Raw genomic sequence first — 17752 nt, forward strand, 5'->3', positions numbered from 1 at the left:
TTGCTCTATTATATTATAATGGGCTATTTAATAATAAAAAAATACATTACATTGATTAGAAGCTAGCGTTTGATTCAGACACAACCGCAGAGGTCCTGTGTATATTTTCATTCATCCTATAATTTATTCCTCACTGCCCTACTTGTATTTTGCCCTGATCTGCAGGGACAGGTAAGGACACAGAGATGTATCACCCTTTCTGCCAGGGACCAATACATGTGGCCTCAATGAACGTGTTTTAAACTGGGCATGATTCCTGGCTATGCTTGTAGTAAAAATCAAATGTTACTACTTATGCACGCCCCTGACCTTCTGGGATTAGAAACATACCACCCCTGCTGTGGCATAGTAAGGAGGAACCAGACTGGGAGCCGGGGAGCCAAGGAAAAGAGGAGAGGGTGTGGGACAAAGAACAGAAGAGAAGGTGAAAGAGAAAACAGAACAAAAGATGGAGGAGGGGCGAGTGGGGGCGGGGTGGGAGGAGCAGGAAGGGAGGACGGGAAGAGGGTGGGAGAGGCAGCAAAAAGCAGAGCCCCAGGTCCGGCAGTGGGTGCACAGGGGCTGGGGCATCGGCCTCCCGCATCCCCACCAGCACTCCCTCCCCAGACCACTCCCAAACCGCCTGCAAGCGCAGCCCGTCGGCTAACGCAGCCCCCCGGCTCACGCAGCCCCCCGGCTCACGCAGCCCGCCGGCTTGCTGAGAAAGCACAGCTTCCACCGACCCCGGTCCCACACCCGTTCCAACCCAGCTGCCTTCCCTAAGTTCCTGGTAAAAGCCCAATTCACGGGAACAGATCGTGAGCCTGCGTCACAGTTTTAACTCATTAATGAGGAAGAAACTGCAGAATCAAAGAGCTGGTTGAATAAGGGTATGAAAAAAATGAGATTTAGCCCATCAGTGGGGAAAGGAAATGCTGAAATAAAATTGCTGAGTCATACATTGTTTTAAACTGGTTAATGTCCTGTGAGTCCATAAAACTATACCCTTTGAGGTGATCTTCGCTACTAGTCAGGGAAAAATCAGAACACATCATCAATTTTCTACAACTTAACCTCTCAGGACAGGGGGTGGTAAAGCACCTGAGTCTTAATCCATTGTTAATCGGTTATCGTCAGCCAGTCACATATGCATACATCCAGACATCTGACTGTTTTGCAGAAAACGATCTAGAAATAGCTTAGTCACGCATTACACCTGCCCTGAGCACAGGGGCCCACTGACCACAACCATCAACGCACAGGCTTGAATGCGGTGCTGTACTGATTATCTAACATCAACAAACACCAACAGTATATTATTAAGTTATTATTGTAATTTGAAGAAAACCCTAAATTTGGATTGACCTATTCCAAATCACTACCTCTATTCTTGCTCATGCCCCTTAACCTCTCAGTGGTTAAGTAGACAATTGTGTTCTCTACTCAAAGATAAGTAGAGAACCAGAAAAAAAAAATTACCTCATTTTAAGCACAATTTCTTTTTATTAATTTATCTAAACCTTGTTTAACCCAGAAGGTACAGACCCTTCTCTTCCCTTCCCCTTTCAGTTTAGCATGAACACCAGGGCCTGGACTAGCCCTGCAGACAGAGGCTTTAAAGATTAATAAATATTTTGAGGGTGGCAATAAAAGTTGACATTAAGACCAAGTCGTTACTAGCAAGTGCCTGTTTCCCATCCAGACCAGGGATGCTGAGTGGTGCCAGGAAGCACTGAGACTTGAGAAGGAGGTCCAGGAATACTGGTCTCCTCATAGTCTTAAATACGTAAGACATTTAATGGCCAGGGTCAGAGCTGCAGTTCCAGCAGGAGTGACGAATCCAGGACCCAAGAGGTGAGATGTGCAGAGGGCATCTAGCCAGTGGTCTCCTTAGCAAGTTGCCAAGTGACCTACAGGGTGGTCCATACTATCTCTAAGTGGTACTGACGGTGAAGTCATGGCACAGGCAGTGCAGCCTCCCCCTCCCTCCCAGAGGTGCAGCCCCTCTCTGACTGGAGTGGCTGAAGCAGCTCTACCCAAGCCCGAAGAGCAGCCGGCAGGACATGTGCGCTGAGACCTTCCACCCGGGACACTACGCGGTGCCGCCCCCCCCCCCCCCCCCATTCTGAGCTGTCTCTGGACTCCTGCTATTTACAGTGTTGCCCGTAGACTGCCATCACCACCACCACCTGAGAGCTCATCAGACATGCAGGCATTCAGGCTGAACTGTCAAAGAAAACCTGTGCTGGACAGAGCTAAATGAGCAAGGAAGACTTTAGTCAAGACTATTGCAGCAGGGGAGGGACATGTAACCAACTCCACTGAAACAAACGGTAGGAGAGTTTTAAGCCCCGGGGTGAACTAGTGGGAAAGCACTGGAGGAAGTTACGGGGAGAGTGGTCCATGGCATGAGGCTCATTCGCACTTTGTATGGTCAGGTGTCTGCCCTCCCAGGGAGACTGGGAAACAGGGCACTTGACGATGACGTTTCAAAAGGATGGCTCCTGGGTCCTCAAGAAGGACATTCCTGGGCTATAAAACGGGTAAGAGCCTGGAAGAAGATTGACATCTCAAGGGGCAGAGAAAGAACTCACAATTATAAGTTTTCTAAAGTAAATGCTCTAAGGCAAGGGGGGTCAGGGGCCAAGCGCCAGGAAGACATCGGTCTCAAGTGAAGTCAAACCGAAGGGAACATGAGGACCCTCCTGGGGCACACTCCAGCCCTCCTGAGTCAGATCTGCATGGACTGGGCCCAGGAACCTGTGTTTTAACAAGATATCCAGATGTTTCCAAAAGGTGCCAAACTTCCCCGAGCCTTAGATCTAACAGCCCAAGTAGCTAGAAACCCGGGGGTATTAATTTGCTGAGCTTAACAAATGTCATTTTGATGAGCTAGCTCCCCAACACAGCACAGCAGGCCGGGTAGGGAATCTCAGTGCTGGTGCCTCCACGTTGGCCTTAAGGAGCTAATACCCAGCCTGGAACTTAGAGGAGCCTGGTTTCTGGCTTGCTTTGCTTTGCCTCCATGAGAACCCACCCAAGAAAATTTACTGCCATTCAAGCAGGAATTTTCCTTGGGACCTTGGACGCCCACATTTTGGTAAAGGCAGTTCTTTGTCTTTAACGTCCTGTATTGCCTTCCGTGCATTAAGGGTATTACTCTCCAAGTGCCAGGGGAGACGTCCTTTAAAGGCCCAGTAAATCAAGGTGAGGAACTGATTGAAGCTTGGTCACTGTACCTTTGTGGGCTGAGTCTTGCAACAGGAAAGCAATCAGCCAGCAATTAAAATGCTAATCCAGGGCTCACCCCAGCTGGGTGCTCTTGCCAGAACACCAGGGGCAGCCAGCCTGGACCGGGCTTCACTTAGAAGCCATCGATTTATCAGAGCTGCAAGCCACGGGAAGAGAGGTTTTGCCAATGGAAAATAACAACAAAAAAATCACAATAATAGTAATCAAAGAACTGATTGTTACGATGCAAATCAGCTTGTTCTCAACCAGCTGAGTGTGGGCAGCTCAGCCGTTTACACTTTGGTGCAGTGCAGACGGGACCAGCGTCTTGGGCTCGGCCCCCTCAGGCTTGCTTTTCTGGGAGCCCGGGCTGTTGGAAAAGCCGCAGGTACTACATCCAGAGACTCAGGACACCAGAAACATGACTGAGGCATGTGAAAGCAGGGCGATGTATGGACTCGGGGTTGACCTGACCTCCATTTGAATCCTCCCACTCGCAAGCTCTTGATCTTTGGCAAGTTATTTTGTGAAGGAAAAGCCGGGCCGGGCTGACAAGATGACTCACAAACTAAGTACTGGAATACTGATCTGAGTTCTGCTGGACTAACTCGTAAATCTGAGTTAATTAGTGTTGGTTTGCGGATTCCCTGTTTATGTTTCTTTTGCTAGCCAGCTGGATTTTCAAAGAGATATATGTGGCTTTGGAATGTTGGTTTGCTGCCTCCCTGCCCCCACCTTTGTGATAATGATGCTTCTAAAGCTGTTCCATGCCTATTGGCCGAGTACCCCAAGTTTGTACTTAACCCTGTAAAACCTCATGCGCACGTCTTGGAGGTGCTCAGAGCTTCTGAGCCTGCGGCGTAATACATCTGAGTACTCCAACCCTCCGAGTGGTGCTTGTTTCTTGGCTGGCCTGCCGTTTCCGTAACAATTTTATTACTGTCTGCCGCAGTTTCCTCATCTGAATAACAAGGATATTAACATTCCGACCTCATAAAGGCGCGTGAGAGTTAAATATCACAATGTTCAGCAGTTAACACAGAACTTGCCCAGAAGGACTGTTTACATAATGGACTATTCTTACGGTTAACATCACTATCAGCTGCTGTCCCTCTGCCTTGTAGCTATTCTTGGGTTTTCTCCCCAAAGCTCTCCATCACTGTTCGTTAGGAATTTCAGCCCTACCTCACAACCCATGGACCAGATCCAAACGGCCCCACACTCATCTCTTTCCCAAGAGGGAAGGTCATATGTTCCTGCCAAACTTTTCTCCTACTGAGGGGAACTTGAGAGCAACAGATGGATATAAACTCCAACTCAGTTCAAAACAACATGTCCCGTGTCCACCATGCGCGAGGCACCGTGCTGGCCACTGTGTTGCTGCTCTCGTGTACTTTCTCCTTTGGTCTTAGATAGGGCAGTCAGCAAGACGACACCACCCCCACACAAGGATCCCCACGTCCTAATCCCCAAAATCTGTGACTGTGTTGCCTTGCACGGCCCAGGGGCTTTGCACATGTAACCAAGTTAAGGACAGACCGAATTAGGGTGGGCGCCAAATCCAATGAGAGGTGACCTCACAAGGAAAGTGAGGTTTGGAGACAGAGACACACACAACAGGGGAAAGGGCCACGTGGCAAAGGAGGCAGAGATTGGAGTGATGCAGCTGCAAGCCAAGGACTAGTGGCCGTAACCAGAAGCTAGAAGAAGCCAGACAGGGTCCTTCCTTGCGACAGAGCATGGCCCTGCCAGCCCCTGGAACTCAGACTTCTGGCCTCCAGAACTGGGAGAGAATAAATGTCCGTTGTTTCAAGCCGCCCATTTTGTGGCACTTTGCTGCGGCCGCCCTAAGAAGCGAGCACACTTCGCAGCTGGGAGCTTGAGAGAATGCAAGTTCTCAGCTGCAGCTAGGTCAGGACGCAGCCGCCAAGGTCAGCGTGCCCGTGAGCTGGAGGAGCAGCAGCTGCAGCCTGTGACACCGTCTCTTCTCAGCTTCGTCTATTTCAGTGCTTGCCAATAATTTGTGTGCCTTCTGTAGGAGTCCAGCAAATCAAGATCCACAGTAGTTAAACAAGGACAGAAGATCAGGGTAGACGTGACCAGGAGACCTCAGCCGAGCTGCTCACAGGAGCGGAGCTAATAAACTCTCCATCCACCAGAATCCCCACGGCTCCGCTTCTGGACGAGAGCACGGAGACATCAGTGATCCCACAGATGGCCTCAGGCTAATTAAATCGCTAGTCCTCGCAAATGAGGTTTTTAAATGAAAGCATTTTAAAAGCCTTTAAAAAAAAAAACTGGGATCCATTTCTACTGAGGACAACATTTGAGAATAAATGAACACGTAGGAGAGACTGAAGGAAGGAAGCAGAACTGTCTTCAGCCATCTGAAAAGTGCATTACCATTTGAAAAAGCTAAACTGAACAAAGGCCCTTCTCTGTTCCACCGAACTTTTCCTTTCGTAAATGCTTCCCCACTGGTTTTCACCAACCCCCAGGAACCAACGCGGAGAGCAAGAGGAACTGTTTCCTGGATGAGATGTGAATGTGCAAGCTTCTGTTTCTCAACAACTATTATGAATGGCAGGCGGCGATGCACCCCATCTCCACAGGAAGAAAGGAAAAATCAGAATGTCCTACTGACTCTGGGCCAGCGGTCAATGTCCTTGAAGGTGTCTGGCCTTGAGCAAAGTCCTTTGCCCTCTAGGCTGTCATGTATTCATACTATGGTAAATGAGAGTAGCTGCAGTGGGCAGCCCACGAAGATGCTCTGCTTGGATTTAAACTTGTACAGTCGTCAGCAAAGGCAGGACCCCCGAGTGAGCCCAGCAAGCACGCTTTTTTCACGTCTCAACGTCTCTGAAATCAAGACGCCTTATGGCCCTGCAGTCACTGTTCTACAGTCTCCTACTGTACGTGTGGTCCTCAGTCACTGTCCACCAAGCGATGGTCACAGGTGCGTGTGCAGAGCCCGTCTTGGCCGCCCACCGGTCCTCACCTCCACAGAGTAGCATGCGTCATCCACCTGCACCTGTTGAGTTATATCACTAACTACAGTGTCTTCAAAAGGATGACACGTGAGAGAGGGTGTTCATAGGGCCCCTTTGGCCTTTCTGCTCAATTTTCCTGTAAACCTTAAACTGATCATAAAGAAGATTCTAGGGACAGGGGGAGTGGGGATCGAATAGTTACTGTTTAATGGATACAGTTTCCGTTTCACAAGATAAGAGTTACGGAGACGGTGGTGATAATTACACAACAAGATTAATGTGCTTAATACCACAGAGCTATACACTTAAAAATGTTTAAGACAGTAAACTTCTTTGTGTGTGTTTTACTACAATAAAAAAATTTGGAAAAAAATCTTAATTCTACTAATAAAAAAATGCTGCATTAAAAAAATGATGGCGTGATTGTGCATGAAGATGGAATGTTACTGGGTACACAGATAGTCATGCAAAGGGAACATCCAGGGACAGATGTGACATCAGCAAAGCAAATATTATCACCAAAGGAAGGATCCTCAGAAACAAAACATGCACAGAGGGCCTGAGTGCCTCGGAGAAAAGCCCCAGAACACAGTGGCGCCTTCTTTCCTGGAACGTGCCTTCACAACACCTCGCAGCACAGAGGACGTTATTGTGCTCGCAGATGTAGATCTTAGTGACTCTGCGTCAAAAAAATGACTCACAAGAGTCAGACTTTGAGTTGAAAGATGCCTTAAGGTGGGAGGGTATCGCTCAGTGGTAGAGCACATGCTTAGCATGCACAAGGTCCTGGGTTCAATCCCCAGCACCTCCATTAAATAAAGGAATAAATAAATAAATAAACTTAATTACCTCTCCCTCTAAACAAACAAACAAACAAATAAATAAATGTTGCTCAACAAAGTTTGCCAAGTGAATGAATTAACAGACCCACCCATACTTCTACAACCACAACCATTACTTTTGAGTTTCCGTGGCTTGTGCTTGGTCACTTTTTTATGCAAATATACTACTTGCTTTATACCACGTGTTGCATAATCACCTAGAAAAATGATGGTGAGGTATTCATTTTTATCTGAGTTTCATTCAAACTCCCTGGCTTTCAGTGGTCTCCGAAGGGGATTTGTTTTCTCCATTCCCATCCATCATCTTTGCTTTTCCAATCTCCCTATAAATTTCCTCAGAACACCTGGCCCAGGGTCACCAGGTGCTGGTGGAGAATATCTGTCCCAGCCATGTGGCTTCGCCCAGTCAAGATTACCCTGCATCGTATTTCAGCTGCTGACCAGTTTAATCATCCCTACTGTCGGGGAAGTTTGGCTTGTGGATAAATCAAAGCAGCTTTGCAGCAAGAGTCAGGGACAGCCTAACTTCCTGGGAAGAACTTCCCTTTGTAAATATATTGCTTCCTCAGTCGTAAACAAGGTCACCAACAGTGACTTTCACCTTGATGAGAAATTTAAAATTTCAAAAGGAAAAATTGCCCTGCCGGCAGAGGAATCTTAGCTCATCTCACAGTGTCTTTAAAAAAAAAAAAAAAAAAAACCATAATTCTCCATCATAAATTTGTCCTAGTTAACCCAAGAAGACCTGTGGTTTTTGATTTGTGTGACCAAACATCTTAAATCTCACTGCTAACTACAGGTCCCTAAATCTAACTGTTTCTGCTGACAAGAGAAGAAAATCTGGAAGGCCCGGACTCCGCAGGCATTTTTCTTGGCTCTGGCATTCCCCACCAGTGGCTGTCGAATTGATGCTGTCACTTTGATCACTTTGTTTAGACACGAGAATGTGAAAAAGGACCACGTATGCCCCATCCATTCTGTGAGTCTGAGCCACAGTCAGCAGTGCATGATGGAGAGAGGGCAGCATGTGCCGGAGAGGTAAGACGAAGGGCTGGGAGCAGGTTCCAGGAGGATGGGACCCACAGTTATGTGTGTGGCAGAAAGCATCCTCTAAAAGTGCCCATCTTGATGCTTCCAGTCCCACAGGCTCGTCCACAACCTTGCCACTCCCCATCAAGTGGACGAGTCTATTTACCTGGAAACTGGGAGGGACTGTCTGACCATCTTAATGACTAGAAACCAAGGGAAGGGATGCTGTGAGCTTGCCAAGCTATCAGAAAAGACAATTCTCTCTCTCTTCTTCTCCCTGCCTGCCCTTGGGACCCAGCCACAATATTTGTAGGAAGCTTGGACCACACGGAGCATGTTCCAACCAAGAGTTCCACTCAAGATCTCAGTCAAAATCCAGCATCAATGAACAGATACATGAATGAGTCAGTGAGCGAGTCCTCAGAAGAACCCAGCCCTGGGCTTCAAGCCCCACCAGCCGGTGCCTCACGGGGTGAACACCAGCTACCCCGCTGAGTCCCTGCACCCACTGCAGATTTATGAGCCAAATATATGTGCATTTTTTAAGCCACTTAAGTTTGGGGGTAATTTGTTCCATGCCCAGAGTAAATGGAATAATATGGAAGCTGGAGACCAAGACTGGCAAAAGTAGTTCAAATGGGCGGGGCCAAGGGGCCACACAGAACAAGCTGGAGGGCAAACCAGTTATGAAGCCAATCCCGATTCTGAAAGATCGCAAGGTCATGAAGACCCTCCTGTCTCTCCAGCTGTAGGAAAAATCGTTCTCATGATGGAAATCCACTTTCATAATCAATGGCTGCCTCTACTGTGGTCAAGAACACTGTATGTCTCCAATGTTAAGTTCTTCTTTAAGGATTAAATATTCAGGTTATTCCCAAGGCAAGGATTACAGCATTAGGTCATCACTGTACCACAGTTCTCTCTCTTAAGTTCCCAGTGACAGCTCCATCTGCCTGACCCACAGTAGCTCAAATTCAACCTGTAAGAACAAGCTCATCTTCCTACTCTGTAACTGTTATGTCAAGATGCTTCTGTAGCCTCACAGTAATCACAAAATTAACAGACCCAAAAGTTAAAGAGAAAGGAATTACAGCCTACCACTACAAAAAAAATTATCACCAAATAACAATGGTAGACAGCAAAAAAGAAAGAATAAAATTTAAAAATTATAAAATAATAAAAAACGACAACATAACGCCATTTGCAGCAACATGGATGTCCCTGGAGAATGTCATTGTAAGTGAAGTAAGCCAGAAAGAGAAAGAAAAATACCATATGAGATCGCTCATATGTGGAATCTAAAAAAAAAGAACATAAATACAAAACAGAAACAGACTCATAGACATAGAATACAAACTTGTGGTTGCCAAGGGGGAGGAGGGTGGGGGTGGGAAGGGACAGACTGAGAGTTCAAAATTTGTAGATACTGACAGACAAATGCAGAATAGATAAACAAGATTATACTGTATAGCACAGGGAAATATATATAAGATCTTGTGGTAGCTCACAGCAAAAAAGATATGACAATGAATATATATATGTTCATGTATAACTGAAAAATTGTTCTCTACACTGGAATTTGACACAACATAGTAAACTGACAACAACTCAATGAAAAATTGTTAAAAAATAAATTAATTTTAAAAAACTATAAAATAATCAGAAAACAATTAACAAAATGGTAATAATAAGGCCTTACCTATAAATAATTACTTTAAATATAAATGGATTAATTCTCCAATCAAAAGACATAGAGCAGCTGAATGGATTAAAAAAAAAAAACAGATCCAAATATACGCTCCCTGTAAGAGACTCACTTTAACATTAGGGAGTTTCTACATGAAAGTAAAGGGATGGGAAAGGTGTTCCATGCAAATGGAAACCACAAGAGAGCAGAGGTGGCTGTACTTATATCAGACAAAATAGACTTTAAGTCCAAAACTGTCACAAGGACAGAGAAGGTCATTATTTAATGACAAAGAGGTCAATTTACCAAAAAGGTATAAAATGGTTAATATATCAGCACCCAACATTGGCACATACTTCTACCAAAAGATATATCCAAGAATACATCACAGCTTAATTTATAAAGTCCAAAAACTGGAAACAATTCAACTGTCCACTAACAGTAGAGTGGATTTTAAATACTGTGGTATAATTATCCACTGGAACAGTACACAGCAATGAAAAATGAACTACTCCACATCTGTGGACTTACTGCACTGACATGATGATGGGTCAAAGATGGCAACACACAAAAGTTGCACACAGAATGACACAACTTATAGGAGCTTCAACCACAGGTATAGCTGATCAGCGTTGATGGACTTCGGAAAGCTGGTTACCCCTGGTTCACGGATGTGCAGGAAGGAGCCGAACTGACCTAGGAAGCAGCAGCTGGGCACCTGCCGGGAGCTGGAAGCGTTCACTATCCCCTCCTCAGAGTGGTGCTGCCCACATGTAAAACAGAGTGAAAATTCATCAGCTTGTCCACCAAAGGTTTGTGCCCTTTCTGTATGTATGTTATACCTCAATATACATTTCTAACACTTAAATCTTGTCAATTTAGAACATCACTTGGGCTTAATAATAGCACAAACTCAAATTCAGACAAATCTAGGTACCAAAATTGCACAGCCGTACATGTTTGTAAAGTGTGACTCAGATGATGCAGGACAGATTCACATTTTTTAAAAATTGCATTGAAACCACAACAAAAAATTTAATTGTTTTATACAATTCATGGCGCCCCGAGAATATAACACACGCTACCAGGATCTGTGTTCTCCAATTTAGAAATGTTTAATATATTACGGGGAAATTTGAGTGTAATGAGAATTTTGCATTTGTTTGTTTGCAATTTTGTCCACAAGAAACATTCAGTGAGTACAGAAATCCGCTCCCAGCTTAAACAAGCCCCACAGGAACACACACACACACACACACACCACGAGGCTCCCCCAGCTCCTGTAGGCACTGTGTGTGATAAGCCCCACTCATCCACATCAGGTGAACTTTCCTTCAACTTCAGACAAACCTCTTTTCATCACTTCACCGTGATTCACAAGCGGCAATCTTTCTGACATTCATATCCGCAAGCCAAACCCCGAGCTTTTCCACAGTAAAGTGCCATCTTTATTGCGGTGTTTATGTATTTCTTACCCATTTAACGTGTGTACAACTGAGCTACTGTTTTTTGTTAGATGCCGGTATTTGTTTTATAATGTCGCTGATGAAATTCTTCAGCGTTGTTCCCCTAACCCATTTTTCATCTGTGCCCCATGGCTCTTACTGCATGGTTTTGCATAGTAGGGTAGTTTTTAGGAACACACAGATCACCTTATAGCAGAACTGACTCTGTGGATTCTGGGGATGAACTGGGGGTGTGAGGTGAATGGAGCTTCCACTTTTTATTATATGCGTCTGTGTTATACGGGTAAAATAAAAAACAAGCCAAAAGAAGCTGAGAAGTAAGGGGCAAAGGAGCAGAGCCTCCAAGAAACACGGATCATCAGACTGTGAAGTCACCAGCATCCCTGAGGGGTGCATCGTGACAGCCCTGTGATTTTGGAGAACTCCCATGGGTTCAGAAAATGGTGTGTAAGATCCTCCACTTAAGGTGGGGAGGGCACAGCTCAGTGGTAGAGCATGTGCTTAGCACGCACGAGGTCCTGGGTTCAATCCCTGCTACCTCCATTAAAAAAAAAATTAAATAAATAAAACTAATTACCTCCTCCCCCCAAAAAAAAACTAAAATAAAAAATCCTCCTCTTAGAAACTAACACCCATCAGTGTATCACAGGGTCTGTGACACCTCCAGCAAAAACTCACGTTGGAGTTTCTAAAACACACACGACCGCGGGCCTTCTTCCTGGTGTGGCACCCCTTATACCCCTGGGATAGAATACAGCCAACCCGAAAATAAAATCTGCCCTCTTGCTATCAGAGCAATGAATGAAACAAAGAGGCTAAAAATATAAGGAGAATATACTTCGATGGAATTACGAGGAGAGGAGGGAAGTGGCCAAGGAAGTGAAACCTCGTAGGGATGTTTCCAAACGGGGATCTTCACCTTTGACCTTCCAGAAGTTACTTGTTGGCTCCACTGGACCACACATGGAGGAAGTTTCCCCCGAATCCGACTCAGGCTGGTGCCCCTTCACCTGGAGCACCTCTTGGCACATTCGTGACTTGAGATCGCCTTACACTTGCTGTCAAATCAAAACGTCTTTCCCGCTGACCTGAGGATTCTTTGTCACATCTGTGCTCACTGAATTGACATGCATTTTTCCTAGACAAATGTCCTCCAGGATCTCGGTCTCAGACCGTGTCACAAACCGATGCTCCGCGATTCTTCCTAACGCTTAATGAAATGATCAGCCTTGATAAGGAAACAGTAAACAGAATATTTTAAATGAAGCCTGCAGACTGAGCGGCATTCAGCCTGGTTGGTGTGACTCACCAAGGCCTGTCCTCACCGAGAGCAAAGTAGGCAGTGGCTCTCAGCGCAGCCAGACCGGCCGGTAATGTGGTCCGCCTCTCCTGGGGGTGCCCTTCCTCTGCCTCGAGGGGTGAACTAGCCAGAGGCTCCAGCCTTTCCAGAAGCTGAAGATATGCTTTAAACCCCACAATTAAAGCACGCGGGAATCTTCCTCTATGCTCTTAGCTTAAGGACTTAGGGGTCTGGTTGAACCTTCCCTGAGGGGGAAAAGGTGTTCGTGGGTGGAAAATCTCACCATCGGCAACCTCAGGCCACCTTAAACGGTTCCTTTTAAGAGAACACACCCAACCGGCAACAAATGCTATTCATTCCCAAACCTAACAATTAAAAGGGAAAGAAATTCTGTACCCAGAGGCCCGATGGGAAATGGGCTCTCTAGCTGTGCCAAGCAATTCTGGGGAAACCTGGCTTAGGTGGTGGCACTTCCGGAAGCTATGCCCAAAACCCTTACCTCCCAAGGTCACCAGAACCTGGTCTCCATCGCAGACCTTTTGCACACGTGGCGAGTCCCACCATGAGGGTCCACAGGAGGGACAACTTTATCCTTCTCCGCCTACACCTGTCGACCCAAGGCCACAGGTCGTGCTCAGCAGGCGTCAAGTCAATGTTTACAAAATAAATGAACAAAGAAAGCTTCATAAGCCCGCCACCATGTTCTTTCCAATGGTACCATTTATTATTCCAATGGGAAAAAATATGGTCCCTTCTTTGCAGTTTCCTTAATTAAACGTAACCAGACTGAAAACAGGGCGTACCTTGGAGAGCAAGTCAGGCGGGGAATTCTTTTGATTTTGATCTCTAAACCCCACAGGAAACCATGTGTGGTTGACAAGGAGGCAGGAGGGGCCGTTGCCATTGACAAATCCTCTGGCTTCATTCACATCGAGGTTGGATCCCAGCTCTGATGTCTCTACGTTTGTGACCTTGGGAAATTCACCTGCATCCTTTGAGCCTCAGTCTCCTCCTCTACTGAATGAGAGTAATCTGCGTACCTTCCCCCCGGGCTGGTGTGAGGGCGGAACGGGTTGCAGGTGTGCGTAGGCAGGGAAAGGCCCCGTGCACGGGAAGGTCTCGGTGCCGGTCAGTTACTGTCAGTAAGTGTCAAATTTCTGAGTGAGTGACGCGCTCTCCCACGCGCCTCCAGTGGTCAGGGTTTTTACCACAGCAGTTAGACTTTCTCCACGTTATTGTACTATTTCCCAGAAAAGAAATGACATGCTCAAAATAAAAATTATTATTCTGTTCACAGTGTTCCAGGACATTGTTCTAAGGGAGTTGTAAATATTCTTTTTCATCTTCAAACAACCTGAGGAGATAAGTCACTATGATCCTCACCTTACAGATGAAGAATCCTGAGAACAGAGACACTGAGTAATCTGCCCAAGGTCACACAGCTAATAAGCAGCACAGACTCAAACCCAGACAGTCCAGCCACAGAGTCCACGTTAAGCACCGTCTACAGTAGCTCTCAGTGACTTCGGTGATTTATTCGAAGGATCTGACTGTTAACTTATCCCACTCATAAAAGACATTTTGATTTTGTTCTTATTACTCAGAAAAAGAGGCATATTATTTTCAGGCATCAGCCAGACCATTAGAAAATAGTCCATCTGTTTGTGCCTCAATCCAGTCAGGAAATAGCAAAAAGAAATTTAAGAAAGGGGGAAAAAAAGCACTCAAAATGTTTGATTGCCAAGAATTCTACACGGCTTAAGAAAGCCTCCGGCTGAAAATAATCTTTGGATCTAATCTTCAATTACAAAGGGATAAATTAAACTCCCCCCAGCCTGCAATGAGACTCAAAAGTATCCCCACTTGCCCAGTTATTTTTCAGTCTGTTTAACTGAAAACAAACCAAAAACGTACAAGAAAAGCATTCCAAACGTCGTTGTGTTGTGAAATACAACTGCATCTTGAGAGCGATGTTTCTTCCATCTAAATACTTCAAAAAAGCATTCTCTTTCTCGGCCAGGCCACCTCAGAGCAGGGGAGAGGGGTCTCCGGACTCCCAATGTCCAGGTCGGGCGCCATGCAAAACTGGACAGGATGAGGGTTCTGGAGCACCGCGCAAGGCCAGGCGTTGGTTATTCTTGGGATCCACAACCACAATTCTAAAGATGCGTCCATTCAGGGGATAACGTGGGGAGCCGAGGGGCCAGGAACGGGGGCCCATACAGTGCAAGAGCAGGTGAGGGAGAAGGGAAGACAGGAGTGAAGCCTCAGATAGAACGTCCAGAGTCCATGACAACCAGGTGGGAGCGTGCAGTCACTCATTAGAAATGAGACTCGTTAATACATATAATGTTCCGCATATTCAATAGCTTGTAACAACCTTTAATGGAAAGGAATATGAAAGCGAATGTATGTATGTACATGCATGACTGGGACACTGCTGTGCACCAGAAACTGACACATTGTGACTGACTGCACTTCACTAAAGAAAGAACACGTTATGTTCTAGATGCAGAGCTAGGAAATGGTTCGATCAACAAGCCAGTGGCGGAGATAAGGACAGAACGTTGATAAGGATTCAGAAAACCTGAAGGTTACTGAAAGCTCAGTCACTGAGAGAATGTTTCCCCAAAGCCCGGAGTCCGGGGCAGGGCAGGCAGCGACGGGGAGGAGGGCCGAGCCCCTCGCGCGGGCGGCGCTGCGGCTTGTCGGGTCTGCGGTCAGTGTCCTGCCTTGTTCCTCCCGCCGGACTTGCCCCCCAGACTGAGGCTCGCTGGGCGCCCACCCAGAGCCTGCACGCTGCAGACGTACTGTCAGCCCCGGACGATGGACGGGGCGAGGGGTGGGCGGAGAAACGAACTTGCCAGCCAAGGCGTGAAAGAAACCAGTCAAGGGAGTAAGACAGGAAGTCGGGTCCAGGGTATCAGGAAACGGTCAGTTACCACCGGGCTGCAGTGAGCAGACCTGATACTGCAATGTTTAGCAGTGCTCGACTCATGATAAAAGCCAGGAGTGATGATGGTGGCACAAGGAGCACCGGTGGAGGTGGTGGCGGCGATAATATCGACAGCGGTACTGGTGGTAGCGGTAGCGGCAGCCTGATAGTGATGGTGGCGTCGGAACTAGGGGTGGCAGTCACGGTAGTGGTGGTGGTAGTGACAGTAGTAATGTATGGGAGATTATAGCTCTTAGAAACTGAACGCCCCCTCGCCAAACAACCCAACAAGCACACTCCCGGGCATTTATCCCACTCACACACACACCAAAAACACTCATACACAAACGTTCACAGCAGTTTCATTCATAACAAAAGCGAAAAATGAAATGTCTTTCAGTGGGTGAATGGTTAGACAAACTCTGGACCACCCACACCATCAAATACCGCTCAGCAATCAAAAGGACCCAGCCTGATACACACAGCAGCCTGGACAGACCTCGAGTTTGGTGAAAGCTGCCAGTCTCAGTAGATCGCATCTGTTTGATTCCATTGACGTAACATTCTCAAGGTGACAAAAGTATGAAGACGAAGACTGCATTACCGGTTGCCAGGGCACAGGGACAGGGAGTGTGGGGGGCAGGGGGTGGAAGGGGTGCACATAAGAGGACCCCCACAATCGATCACCTTTGTACTGATGGAATATTGACTTTGGTGGAGATTATGCGAATTTACACATGGGGTAAAAACGCACAGAACTGTGCACAGGACACACACAAATGAGGGAATGAAAAAGTGCTGAGTTCTTGGATGCAATGCAGTCTTGTCGGGAACTTCTGCCTCCCCACTGACAAAAGGACTGCACTCAGCAGGGTGTCTGATGGCACCTGAAATGCAGCTAGACCAGGAGGACAAAAGAAAAGAAAAAAAAAAACCTAGGCTGATTTCAAGCCCCAGCAGAAAATGTATTTTAAAGTGAAAAGGGTATGTGTTTAAAGAGATGCTAAGAAGCTACTATACAGAGGGGGAAAGATTTATTTTAAGTCAGCTATGTATATATGACACTACAAAAGACCATTGAAACTGAGAAAAAAAATGTAATGATTTTGTTGGAGAGCCATTTAAGTGCCTCTGCTGAGTTGAAACTTTTACTTCAGTTCCAGATCAAAGCCAAAATTGTCACTGCTTCTTGTTTTTAGGTGAAATTTCCGCCCTGTGGTTGGCTGGCCAGCATCAGTAACCAGATTCCTGCCATGACTCACTCTGAAAGCTTCCTTACCCAGGACAAAGGGAGCAATCCAATGACACAAAATGACACAAAATGCTAGGCTGATGGAACGTCTGGGGGAAGCCCTCACGGCCAGCACAATTCTCCCAGGAGATGGAGATGTAGCTGCAAGATCCAAACACGTCTGCAGCCCAGCTGCAGTCTGGGGTCATCCAGGGGCCGTTAACCGCTTGGGATTAAATATTAATATGAACAGCCTCCATTCTGTAGTCGGCTGGTACTTTCAGGGCAGCAGCAATAACGCCAACGACCTTCCTATTTTAGAAAATGAGCCACAGGAATAACGAGGACATGAGGACTCACTCTCCATCCCTCCACTCCCAAAATGAAGTGAGCTGCACTCTTCCCGGAGGCGTGGCCACCCCTCCATCAAAACAAAACTTGCACCAGACAAAATCAAACAGGTAAAGAAGAATTTATGCAAGACTGTTGCAACAGAGGAGCGAGAACAGAACTCAGCTCCGTCTGAGCTCAACTCTGCTGAAACAAAGGGCAGGAAGGGTTTTAAGAGTTGGAGCCAAAGAGCCATCATAGACCATCTGCTTACCGATTGTCTTCACCCAAAAGGAAAGTGTACTCCTCATCGCTTTGTGACAGGAGGCAGTTCTACAACCTGGAGCAAGCTGCCCAGGGAGGTAAGGGCTCCACTTGCCATGGAAACCGAAGACGGGGGTGCTGTCTCCCCTGGTGCGCACATTTCAAAGAGACGGCTCCGGGTCCGTGAGAAAGACAGTCCTGGGTTGTAAAACAAGCAAGAGGCTTTGGAAAGACTTGTATCTCAGACAGGAAGAGAGAATTTACAATTACAAAAGAACTGACAAATACAAGTCCCCAGGCAAATGCTCTATGAAAGGGAGGTCAGGGGCTGAGGATCGGGAAGAAAGTGCCCAGAGTGCAGCCGTCTGGGCCGCCTCTGCACCCCCTGCCTCTCCAGGCCGGCAGGCGTCAGGCAGCCAGGCGGGGGGGGGGGGGGGGGGGTGCGCGGTGTCGCCCGGCGCCGTGCCC

At 46.8% G+C, this 17752-nt stretch overlaps 1 protein-coding gene across 6 annotated transcripts in view; it reads right to left on the reverse strand.

Moving 5' to 3' along the window:
- The window catches only part of ACTR3B (actin related protein 3B), a 169984-nt gene that overhangs the window by 40486 nt on the left and 111746 nt on the right, over positions 1–17752 (reverse strand). For 5 of the 6 annotated variants that reach the window (XR_012507984.1, XR_012507985.1, XR_012507983.1 and 2 more), the window contains exon 12: positions 17295–17482. The exons of the other annotated variant lie outside the window; for it this stretch is intronic. The gene's annotated coding sequence lies outside the window, so the exon portion shown is untranslated. The remainder of the gene's footprint in view (positions 1–17294; positions 17483–17752) is intronic. 6 annotated transcript variants of the gene reach the window in all.

This window comes from Camelus bactrianus, chromosome 7 (genome assembly GCF_048773025.1).
Source record: "Camelus bactrianus isolate YW-2024 breed Bactrian camel chromosome 7, ASM4877302v1, whole genome shotgun sequence".
NCBI classification, from domain to species: domain Eukaryota; kingdom Metazoa; phylum Chordata; class Mammalia; order Artiodactyla; family Camelidae; genus Camelus; species Camelus bactrianus.